Below are 12308 nucleotides of genomic sequence, written 5' to 3' on the forward strand. Positions count from 1 at the left end.
CGTGCACGAGCACGTTTTTGAGGCTGGCCGCTTGCGTAAGCAACTCTGGTATCGAGAGTTGAAGCTGCGTTAAAAATGCTCTACGCTCCTTTTTTGGAGCCTAACGCAGCCTTTATGTGGACTCTCAATACCAGAGTTATTTTTATGGTGCGGCCAGAAAAAAGCCGGCGTTAGTTTTTCGGGTCGTTACCGACAAAACTCCAAATCTAGCCGTTGGCCTTTTATAATATAGGATATATATATATATATATATATATATATATATATATATATATATATATATATATATATATATGCTTATATACATATATATTTATGTGTTAATATGTGTATACACATTAGGACATTAAAATACATGTATATTAGCATATACAAATATATTTAAAGGGAACACACCGTTCCCATAGACCACAACGAAAAGACACTTTCAGTGCCGTTGTTTTTTTTTTCAAACACCCCCCACCTACCAACTTTAACCCCTGAAAACTGTTTTTTTTTTATCATTTTTTTATTTTTTTTTCTAATAAGCACTACACACTGTATTTTAGAGGCAATTTAGGGACAGTTAGAAAATTAATCAGAGGTCTGACCGCTGGTTAATTTTCAAAATGCTAATTGCTACTGCGAGCTTGCGGTAGCAATAAAACGCCACTTGTAATGGCTGTTTTTTTATCTTGCGCCCGCAAACAGGCAAATTTGCCTGTTTGCGCGTGCGTGATTAATTAGCGCTCCACTTGTAATCTAGCCCTATATTATCTAAGTATTTTACCTCTGCAGTTCTCACTAATTTAACTGAGAGAAAAGTCTTGTAAAGTGGCATAAAAGCTAATTTAAACTGCATTTAAATAATTTCAGTTTAATTTATATTTATGTCACAATAAGAGCCGAATGATCTAAAGCCCGATGATCTAAAGCACTCTGATCACATAAAATGATCTAAAATAATCTGTCAGTGCTATGAATTCTTGATGAGATGATCTAAGGGAACATTTTACACTGTGTCATTTGTATCTCGTTAAAGGGCGTAACCTACATTTCTGTATGCAATAGCGAGATACATACATACAGTAAAAGGCACAATAAACTAAGCACTTATAAAGGCATATATAATGTATGCTGTAAAAAAACTGATTTATATTATGCATAAAAAAGTATATAAACACATCATAATTGGTGTTAAAACCCTGCTGAAAATTGTTAATTTACATTATTCCATTCAAATCGTCCTTCAATGACATGAAATAAAATTGATTAAATTAAGACGGTTAACTTAAAGGGACACTAAACCTAAATATTTTCTTTCATGATTCAGGTAGAGAATACAATTTTAAACAACATTCCAATTTACTTCTATTAATTATTTTGTCTAATTCTTTAGATATCCTTTGCTGAAGAAATAGCAAAGCACATGGGTGAGCCAATCACACAAGGCATCTATGTGCATCCACCAATCAGCAGCTACTGAGCCTATCTAGATATGCTTTTCAGCAAAGGATAGCAAGAGAGAGAATAAAGCAAATTAGATAATAGAAGTAAATTACAAAGTTGTTTAAAATTGCATGCTCTGTCTAAATCATGAAAGAAACATTTTGGGTTTCATGTTCTTTTAAGGTACACAGTAATTTATAAAAACAAAGTTGAAATTTTAAACAAGACGTAAACATTTGAAGAATTCTTTATATTTATTTTATGTTTTCCCTTTGAGAATCTGCATTCTGTTGAGCTTTGTTACTTTCTATAGAGATAAGTTTGCAACTGGTCAAGAATTCCTGGTTCAGCCCCTTTTTCTTAAATTATTAAAGATTGTCTGCCCATGCAAGGGTCAGTGTGATATTTCTCCCCATACTGATTCCTTTTAGATCATTATGCCCTAAGAATTTAGATTGGTGCCAGGTGCTGCCATGTTAACCTAACACTTCCCTGTGAGATTCTGTGCTTTTATAATCCTCATTACTTTCTATAGAAGGCAGCTCCCATTTATTTTAATGGAGCATTATCTTACAGAATTTAGTGATGTTTTTAAAGGCGTAATAATCTATTTGTAAGGGTTTGCTTCTCTTTTAAGAATTCCCAAACCTTCAGAGTAGGCTGAGCAACTACCTTTATAAACACACCTCTAAACATTACACCTTGTTTGGAAATTGAAAAAGCTTTGTGTCTCCACAGGTGTTCCTCATTTTAGGATTACACTCTTTCAACTAGATTATGAGTTTTGAGTGATATAGAGAAATTAACGAACGCAACAAAAGTTACGTTATTTAATTTCCTATAGCGCTGCAATTACAAGCTTTCAAACATATGTCTTCTGCATGCAATATGGTTGCGTTGAGCTCCATACCACACACAATCAGAGCACTGCTGAGACGTGTTCGTGCATGATTTCCCCATAGACATCAGATGGCCAAAAAAAAAAAACTAACACCTGCAATCGCGGAAACAAAAGTTCCGTAACGCAACCCCATTGATGTCTATGGGGAAATAAAAAGACAGTTTAAACCGAACACCCTAACATAAACCCTACGTCTAAACACCCCTAATCTGCTGCCCCAACATCCCCGATGCCTGCCTACGGTTATTAACCCCTAATCTGCCGCTCACAATATCGCTGTTACCTAAATAAAATTATTAACCCCTAATCTGCCGCTCCCGATATCGCCGCCACTATACTACATTTGTTAACCCCTAAACCGCCAGACCCCCACATCGCAAAAAGCTAAATTAAACTATATTAACCCCAAAACCTAACCCTAAACCTACCCCCCCTAACTTTAACATAATTAAATTAGATCTAAATTAAATTTACAATTATTAACTAAATAATTCCTATTTAAAACTAAATACATACTTACCTTTGAAATAAAACCTAAGCTAGCTACAATATAACTAATAGTTACATTGTAGCTAGCTTAGGTTTTATTTTTATTTCACAGGTAAGTTTGTATTTATTTTAATTAGGAAGACTAGTTAGTAAATAGTTATTAACTATTTACTAACCACCTAGTTAAAATAAATACAAACTTTTTGTTTGGCATTGCCCTGAGATAAACAGCTCTTTTACTTTAAAAAGAATACAAACATCCCCTAACACTATACAATCCCCCACCCCCCAAACTTCCAAGGGGCCTTAAAAGGGCCTTTTGGGGGGTCCTTAAAGGGCCTTTTGTAGGGCATTGCCCTGAGATAAACCGCTCTTTTACTTTAAAAAAAAAAAACACCCCCTAAAAATATATATTACACAAAATAACAAACAAATTATCAAAAATAAAAAAGAATTACACTTAATCTAATAGCCCTATCAAAATAAAAAAGCCCATTGAAAATAAATAAAAAGGGCATTTAGCTCTTTTACTGCCCAGACACTAAATTAAAAAAAAACACCCAAAAAACCCTTAAAAAAACCTAACACTAGCCCCCGACGATCCACTTACAGTTGTTGTAGTCCCGCTTGAAGGATCCATCCAGTTGGCGAAGTTCTCATCCATGCGGCAAGAAGTCTTCATCCAGGCGGCCTCTTTGATCTTCATCCAGGTGGCGCGGAGCGGGTCCATCCTGAAGACATCCGGTGCAGAGCATCCTCTTCATACGGTCTCTGCCGTACACTGAATATTCAATGCAAGGGACGCGATTCAAGATGGCGTCCCTTGCATTCCTATTGGCTGAAAATTTGAATTACCCAATAGACTGAGAGTTGCTTAAATCCTTTTGGTTGATTTGAATTGCCAATAGGATTTTAGCAGCCCTAATTCCTATTGGCTGATTCAAAATAGATAGATAGATAGATAGATAGATAGATAGATAGAGGAATATATAATATAGGGATAGAAGAATAGGGATAGATGGCTAGAGGGATAGGGATAAATGGATATATATAGTAAAACATAAAAGGGCATATAGTCCCTACACCCTCCAATGTTTGCCTGCACTGTAAACTCGAAAACAACCATGACACACTAAACAGACTGGTTATCTTCAGTGATCTTAACAATCTGCTGAACGTCAGTGGAGAAAATCATGCACCCGTGCTGATTTCCTGCATTATAAATTAATCCAGATCATACAACTCTGCTCTCAACCTGGCCAAAAAAGTATATTCTCTTTCCTTCTGTCAACTCATTCATCCAAATCCAGAAGGTTGTTTTTCAACCTTTAACTCCCTCCAATGTCTGCCTGCACCTCCACTCACTACAAAATTCACTGCTCAATTAGAAAAGACATCTCTTCCTCACACTGCTTGAATCCAACCCTCCTACCTACCCCTTCTATTAACAAAACACCTCTGTTTTTTTCACACACATTTACAGACGCTCACACAGACACTAATACATATATAGATGCACACACAAAAGCAAACACAAATACAAATGCACACACACACACACAGAGATTCATACGCAAACACACACCCACCCACAGATGCACATACACACAGAAATACTCATAAAAACGCACTGATGCATATACAAACACACACATATTCACACACATGCAGAAATGCTCACACACACACAGAAAAGCTCACACACACACAAACACACAGAAATGCTCACATACACACCACACAGAAATGTTCACATACACACAGAAATTCTCACACACACACACACACACACACAGAAATGCTCACAACAAACACACACACACAGAAATGCTCACATACACACAGAATTGTTCACACACACACACACACACAGAAATGCTCTCACACACACAGAAATGCTCACACACACAGAAATGCTCTCATACACACACACATACAGAAATGCTCACACACACATACATACACAGAAATGCTCACACACACACACACAGAAATGCTCTCACACACTCACACAGAAATGCTCACACACACAAAAAAATGCTCACACACACATATAAATGCTCATATACACACACGCACATAAATGCTCATACACTGCATACAGATGCACATACACACACAGAAATGCTCATACATAAATGTACAGCACACACAGAAATACACATACAAACTGCATACAGATGCACATATTCATAAACAAACAGGCACATGCACATAAACACAGGCACACACACAGGCACACACACACACACACACAGACACACATACACACACAGGCACATACACACACAGGCACAATACACACACACAGGCACATACACGCACACACACAGGCACATACACACAGACAGGCACAAGCACACACACAAAGGCACAATACACACACAGGCACAATACACACACAAACACAGACACAATACACACACACACAAACACACATGCACAATACACGCACACAAGCACATACACGCAGGCACATACACACTGCATACATACACTATACATATATATTAATGCTATTTGAAACAGGAATCATTTAATATATAACAATTTCATTTCTTAGTAGGCACCATTTTTTAGTTGTAAGCAGTTGTTCTGATATTCACCTCAACTTGGAAACTAACATACATTCCCACTGCAACTGTCCTTTTTATCCATTGCTTGATCTGTCAATTTCTACCTCTGCAGGTTCTAGGGTTAAAGGCACACTGAACCCAAATTTTTAAACCATAGATCTATTGGTTGCACGTCAGTGCAGACAGTATATGAGCTCTGAGCAGGCATGAAGGTATATGAGTCAAAGATATCACTGATAGTGATGTCGTGAATAATTCGCCGGCGAATAGTTCCCGGCGAACATAGCCGCGGCGGGCGAACATATGCGATGTTCGATCCGCCCCCTATTCGTCATCATTGAGTAAACTTTGACCCTGTATCTCACAGTCTGCAGACACATTTCAGCCAATCAGCAGCAGACACTCCCTCCCAGACCCTCCCTGCTCCTGGACAGCAGCCATTTTAGATTCATTTTGATCCTACATTCTTAGTTAGAGGAGGGATAGTGTAGCTGCTGCTGATTTTATAGGGAAATTGATAGCTAGGCTAGTGTATTCAGTGTCTACTACAGTCCTGAAGGACTCATCTGATCTCTGTTGTAAGGACAGCACCCCAAAAAAGCCCTTTTTAGGGATAGAACATCTTTTTTTTGCCTGTGTAATTTTGACTGTGAAACATCAGTCTGCTAGTGTAATCTAATTGCAGTTGCCTGCCTGCAGTGCCACCACTCATATGTGTTGTAACAGTAGTGTAAATTTAAAAAAAAAACTTTTTTGACTGTGAAACATCAGTCTGCTAGTGTAATCTATAAGCAGTTGCCTGCCTGCCAGCGTGTGTGCCAGGCCCACTTGCCGACTAGTGCCACCACTCATATCTGTTGTAACAGTAGTGTAAATTTTTTTAAAAAAAAACTTTTTTGACAGTGAAACATCAGTCTGCTAGTGTAATCTAATTGCAGTTGCCTGCCTGCCAGCGTGTGTGCCAGGCCCACTTGCCAACTAGTGCCACCACGCACATCTTTTGTAACAGTAGTGTAAATTTTAAAAAAAAAACTTTTTTGACTGTGAAACATCAGTCTGCTAGTGTAATCTAATAGCAGTTGCCTGCCTGCCAGCGTGTGTGCCAGGCCCACTTGCCAACTAGTGCCACCACTCATATCTGCTGTAACAGTAGTGTAATTTTTAAAAAAAAAAACTTTTTTGACTGTGAAACATCAGTCTGCTAGTGTAATCTAATAGCAGTTGCCTGCCTGCCAGCGTGTGTGACAGGCCCACTTGCCAACTAGTGCTACCACTCGTATCTGTTGTAACAGTAGTGTAAATTTTTTTTTAAAAAAAAAACTTTTTTGACTGTGAAACATCAGTCTGCTAGTGTAATCTAATTGCAGATGCCTGCCTGCCAGCGTGTGTGCCAGGCCCACTTGCTAAGTGCCACCACTCATATCTGTTGTAACAGTAGTGTAATTTAAAAAAAAAAAAAACTTTTTTGACTGTGAAACATCAGTCTGCTAGTGTAATCTAATAGCAGTTGCCTGCCTGCCAGCGTGTGTGACAGGCCCACTTGCCAACTAGTGCTACCATTCGTATCTGTTGTAACAGTAGTGTAAATTTAAAAAAAAAAAAACTTTTTTGACTGTGAAACATCAGTCTGCTAGTGTAATCTAATTGCAGTTGCCTGCCTGCCAGCGTGTGTGCCAGGCCCACTTGCTAAGTGCCACCACTCATATCTGTTGTAACAGTAGTGTAAATTTAAAAAAAACTAAGGCCTAGATTTGGAGTTCGGCGGTAAAAGGGCTGTTAACGCTCCGCGGGCTTTTTTCTGGCCGCACCATAAATTTAACTCTGGTATCGAGAGTTCAAACAAATGCTGCGTTAGGCTCCAAAAAAGGAGCGTAGAGCATTTTTACCGCAAATGCAACTCTCGATACCAGAGTTAATTACGGACGCGGCCGGCCTCAAAAACGTGCTCGTGCACGATTCTCCAATAGGAAACAATGGGGCTGTTTGAGCTGAAAAAAAACCTAACACCTGCAAAAAAGCAGCGTTCAGCTCCTAACGCAGCCCCATTGTTTCCTATGGGGAAACACTTCCTACGTCTGCACCTAACACTCTAACATGTACCCCGAGTCTAAACACCCCTAACCTTACACTTATTAACCCCTAATCTGCCGCCTCCGCTATCGCTGACACCTGCATATTTTTTTTAACCCCTAATCTGCCGCTCCGTAAACCGCCGCAACCTACTTTATCCCTATGTACCCCTAATCTGCTGCCCTAACATCGCCGACCCCTATATTATATTTATTAACCCCTAATCTGCCCCCCTCAACGTCGCCGACACCTGCCTACACTTATTAACCCCTAATCTGCCGAGCGGACCGCACCACTACTATAATAAAGTTATTAACCCCTAATCCGCCTCACTAACCCTATCATAAATAGTATTAACCCCTAATCTGCCCTCCCTAACATCGCCGACACCTACCTTCAATTATTAACCCCTAATCTGCTGAGCGGACCTCACCGCTACTATAATAAATGTATTAACCCCTAAAGCTAAGTCTAACCCTAATACTAACACCCCCCTAAGTTAAATATAATTTACATCTAACGAAATAAATTAACTCTTATTAAATAACTTATTCCTATTTAAAGCTAAATACTTACCTGTAAAATAAATCCTAATATAGCTACAATATAAATTATAATTATATTATAGCTATTTTAGGATTAATATTTATTTTACAGGCAACTTTTTAATTATTTTAACTAGGTACAATAGCTATTAAATAGTTAAGAACTATTTAATAGCTACCTAGTTAAAATAATAACAAATTTACCTGTAAAATAAATCCTAACCTAAGATATAATTAAACCTAACACTACCCTATCAATAAATTAATTAAATAAACTACCTACAATTACCTACAATTAACCTAACACTACACTATCAATAAATTAATTAAATACAATTGCTACAAATAAATACAATTAAATAAACTAGCTAAAGTACAAAAAATAAAAAAGAACTAAGTTACAAAAAATAAAAAAATATTTACAAACATAAGAAAAATATTACAACAATTTTAAACTAATTACACCTACTCTAAGCCCCCTAATAAAATAACAAAGCCCCCCAAAATAAAAAATTCCCTACCCTATTCTAAATTAAAAAAGTTACAAGCTCTTTTACCTTACCAGCCCTGAACAGGGCCCTTTGCGGGGCATGCCCCAAGAATTTCAGCTCTTTTGCCTGTAAAAGAATAAATACAATACCCCCCCCCAACATTACAACCCACCACCCACATACCCCTAATCTAACCCAAACCCCCCTTAAATAAACCTAACACTAAGCCCCTGAAGATCTTCCTACCTTATCTTCACCATACCAGGTTCACCGATCCGTCCTGGCTCCAACATCTTCATCCAACCCAAGCGGGGGTTGGCGATCCATCATCCGGTGCTGAAGAGGTCCAGAAGAGGCTCCAAAGTCTTCCTCCTATCCGGCAAGAAGAGGACATCCGGACCGGCAAACATCTTCTCCAAGCGGCATCTTCGATCTTCTTCCATCCGGTGCGGAGCGGGTCCATCTTGAAGCAGGCGACGCGGATCCATCCTCTTCTTCCGTTGTCTCCCGACGAATGACGGTTCCTTTAAGGGACGTCATCCAAGATGGCGTCCCTCGAATTCCGATTGGCTGATAGGATTCTATCAGCCAATCGGAATTAAGGTAGAAATTTTCTGATTGGCTGATGGAATCAGCCAATCAGAATCAAGTTCAATCCGATTGGCTGATCCAATCAGCCTATCAGATTGAGCTCGCATTCTATTGGCTGATCGGAACAGCCAATAGAATGCGAGCTCAATCTGATTGGCTGATTGGATCAGCCAATCGGATTGAACTTGATTCTGATTGGCTGATTCCATCAGCCAATCAGAAAATTCCTACCTTAATTCCGATTGGCTGATAGAATCCTATCAGCCAATCGGAATTCGAGGGACGCCATCTTGGATGACGTCCCTTAAAGGAACCGTCATTCGTCGGGAGACAACGGAAGAAGAGGATGGATCCGCGTCGCCTGCTTCAAGATGGACCCGCTCCGCACCGGATGGAAGAAGATCGAAGATGCCGCTTGGAGAAGATGTTTGCCGGTCCGGATGTCCTCTTCTTCCCGGATAGGAAGAAGACTTTGGAGCCTCTTCTGGACCTCTTCAGCACCGGATGATGGATCGCCAACCCCCGCTTGGGTTGGATGAAGATGTTGGAGCCAGGACGGATCGGTGAACCTGGTATGGTGAAGACAAGGTAGGAAGATCTTCAGGGGCTTAGTGTTAGGTTTATTTAAGGGGGGTTTGGGTTAGATTAGGGGTATGTGGGTGGTGGGTTGTAATGTTGGGGGGGTATTGTATTTATTCTTTTACAGGCAAAAGAGCTGAAATTCTTGGGGCATGCCCCGCAAAGGGCCCTGTTCAGGGCTGGTAAGGTAAAAGAGCTTGTAACTTTTTTAATTTAGAATAGGGTAAGGAATTTTTTATTTTGGGGGGCTTTGTTATTTTATTAGGGGGCTTAGAGTAGGTGTAATTAGTTTAAAATTGTTGTAATATTTTTCTTATGTTTGTAAATATTTTTTTATTTTTTGTAACTTAGTTCTTTTTTATTTTTTGTACTTTAGCTAGTTTATTTAATTGTATTTATTTGTAGGAATTGTATTTAATTAATTTATTGATAGTGTAGTGTTAGGTTAATTGTAGGTAATTGTAGGTAGTTTATTTAATTAATTTATTGATAGGGTAGTGTTAGGTTTAATTATATCTTAGGTTAGGATTTATTTTACAGGTAAATTTGTTATTATTTTAACTAGGTAGCTATTAAATAGTTCTTAACTATTTAATAGCTATTGTACCTAGTTAAAATAATTTCCAAGTTGCCTGTAAAATAAATATTAATCCTAAAATAGCTACAATGTAATTATAATTTATATTGTAGCTATATTAGGATTTATTTTACAGGTAAGTATTTAGCTTTAAATAGGAATCATTTATTTAATAAGAGTTAATTAATTTCGTTAGATGTAACTTATATTTAAGTTAGGGGGGTGTAAGTGTTAGGGTTAGACTTAGCTTTAGGGGTTAATCAATTTATTAGAATAGCGGTGAGCTCCGGTCGTCAGATTAGGGGTTAATAATTGAAGGTAGGTGTCGGCGATGTTAGGGAGGGCAGATTAGGGGTTAATACTATTTATGATAGGGTTAGTGAGGCGGGTTAGGGGTTAATAACTTTATTATAGTAGCGGTGCGGTCCGCTCGGCAGATTAGGGGTTAATAAGTGTAAGCAGGTGGAGGCGACGTTGAGGGGGGCAGATTAGGGGTTAATAAATATAATATAGGGGTCGGCGGTGTTAGGGGTAGCAGATTAGGGGTACATAGGGATAACGTAGGTGGCGGCGCTTTGCGGTCGGAAGATTAGGGGTTAATTATTTTAAGTAGCTGGCGGCGACGTTGTGGGGGGCAGGTTAGGGGTTAATAAATATAATATAGGGGTCGGCGGGGTTAGGGGCAGCAGATTAGGGGTACATAAGTATAACGTAGGTGGCGGTCGGCAGATTAGGGGTTAAAAATTTAAATAGAGTGGCGGCGATGTGGGGGGAGCTCGGTTTAGGGGTACATAGGTAGTTTATGGGTGTTAGTGTACTTTAGGGTACAGTAGTTAAGAGCTTTATGAACCGGCGTTAGCCAGAAAGCTCTTAACTCCTGCTATTTTCAGGCGGCTGGAATTTTGTCGTTAGAGCTCTAACGCTCACTTCAGAAACGACTCTAAATACCAGCGTTAGAAAGATCCCATTGAAAAGATAGGATACGCAAATGGCGTAGGGGGATCTGCGGTATGGAAAAGTCGCGGCTGAAAAGTGAGCGTTAGACCCTTTAATCACTGACTCCAAATACCGGCGGTAGCCTAAAACCAGCGTTAGGAGCCTCTAACGCTGGTTTTGACGGCTACCGCCGAACTCCAAATCTAGGCCTAATTTTTTTTGACTGTGAAACATCAGTCTGCTAGTGTAATCTAATTGCAGTTGCCTGCCTGCCAGCGGGTGTGCCAGGCCCACTTGCACACTAGTGCCACCACTCATATCTGTTGTAACAGTAGTGTAATTTAAAAAAAAAACTTTTTTGACTGTGAAACATCAGTCTGCTAGTGTAATCTAATAGCAGTTGCCTGCCTGCCAGCGTGTGTGACAGGCCCACTTGCCAACTAGTGCCACCACTCATATCTGCTGTAACAGTAGTGTAAATTTAAAAAAAAAAAACTTTTTTGACTGTGAAACATCAGTCTGCTAGTGTAATCTAATAGCAGTTGCCTGCCTGCCAGCGTGTGTGCTAGGCCCACTTGCCAACTAGTGCCACCACTCATATCTGTTGTAACAGTAGTGTACATTTTGTAAAAAAAAACTTTTTTGACTGTGAAACATCAGTCTGCTAGTGTAATCTAATTGCAGTTGCCTGCCTGCCAACGTGTGTGCCAGGCACACTTGCTAATTGCCACCACTCATATCTGTTGTAACAGTAGTGTAAATTTTTTTTTAAAAAAACTTTTTTGACTGTGAAACATCAGTCTGCTAGTGTAATCTAATAGCAGTTGCCTGCCTGCCAGCGTGTGTGACAGGCCCACTTGCCAACTAGTGCCACCACTCATATCTGCTGTAACAGTAGTGTAAATTTAAAAAAAAAAAACTTTTTTGACTGTGAAACATCAGTCTGCTAGTGTAATCTAATAGCAGTTGCCTGCCTGCCAGCGTGTGTGCTAGGCCCACTTGCCAACTAGTGCCACCACTCATATCTGTTGTAACAGTAGTGTACATTTTGTAAAAAAAAACTTTTTTGACTGTGAAACATCAGTCTGCTAGTGTAATCTAATTGCAGTTGCCTGCCTGCCAACG

This window comes from Bombina bombina, chromosome 5 (genome assembly GCF_027579735.1).
Source record: "Bombina bombina isolate aBomBom1 chromosome 5, aBomBom1.pri, whole genome shotgun sequence".
In the NCBI taxonomy this organism is placed as follows: Eukaryota; Metazoa; Chordata; class Amphibia; order Anura; family Bombinatoridae; genus Bombina; species Bombina bombina.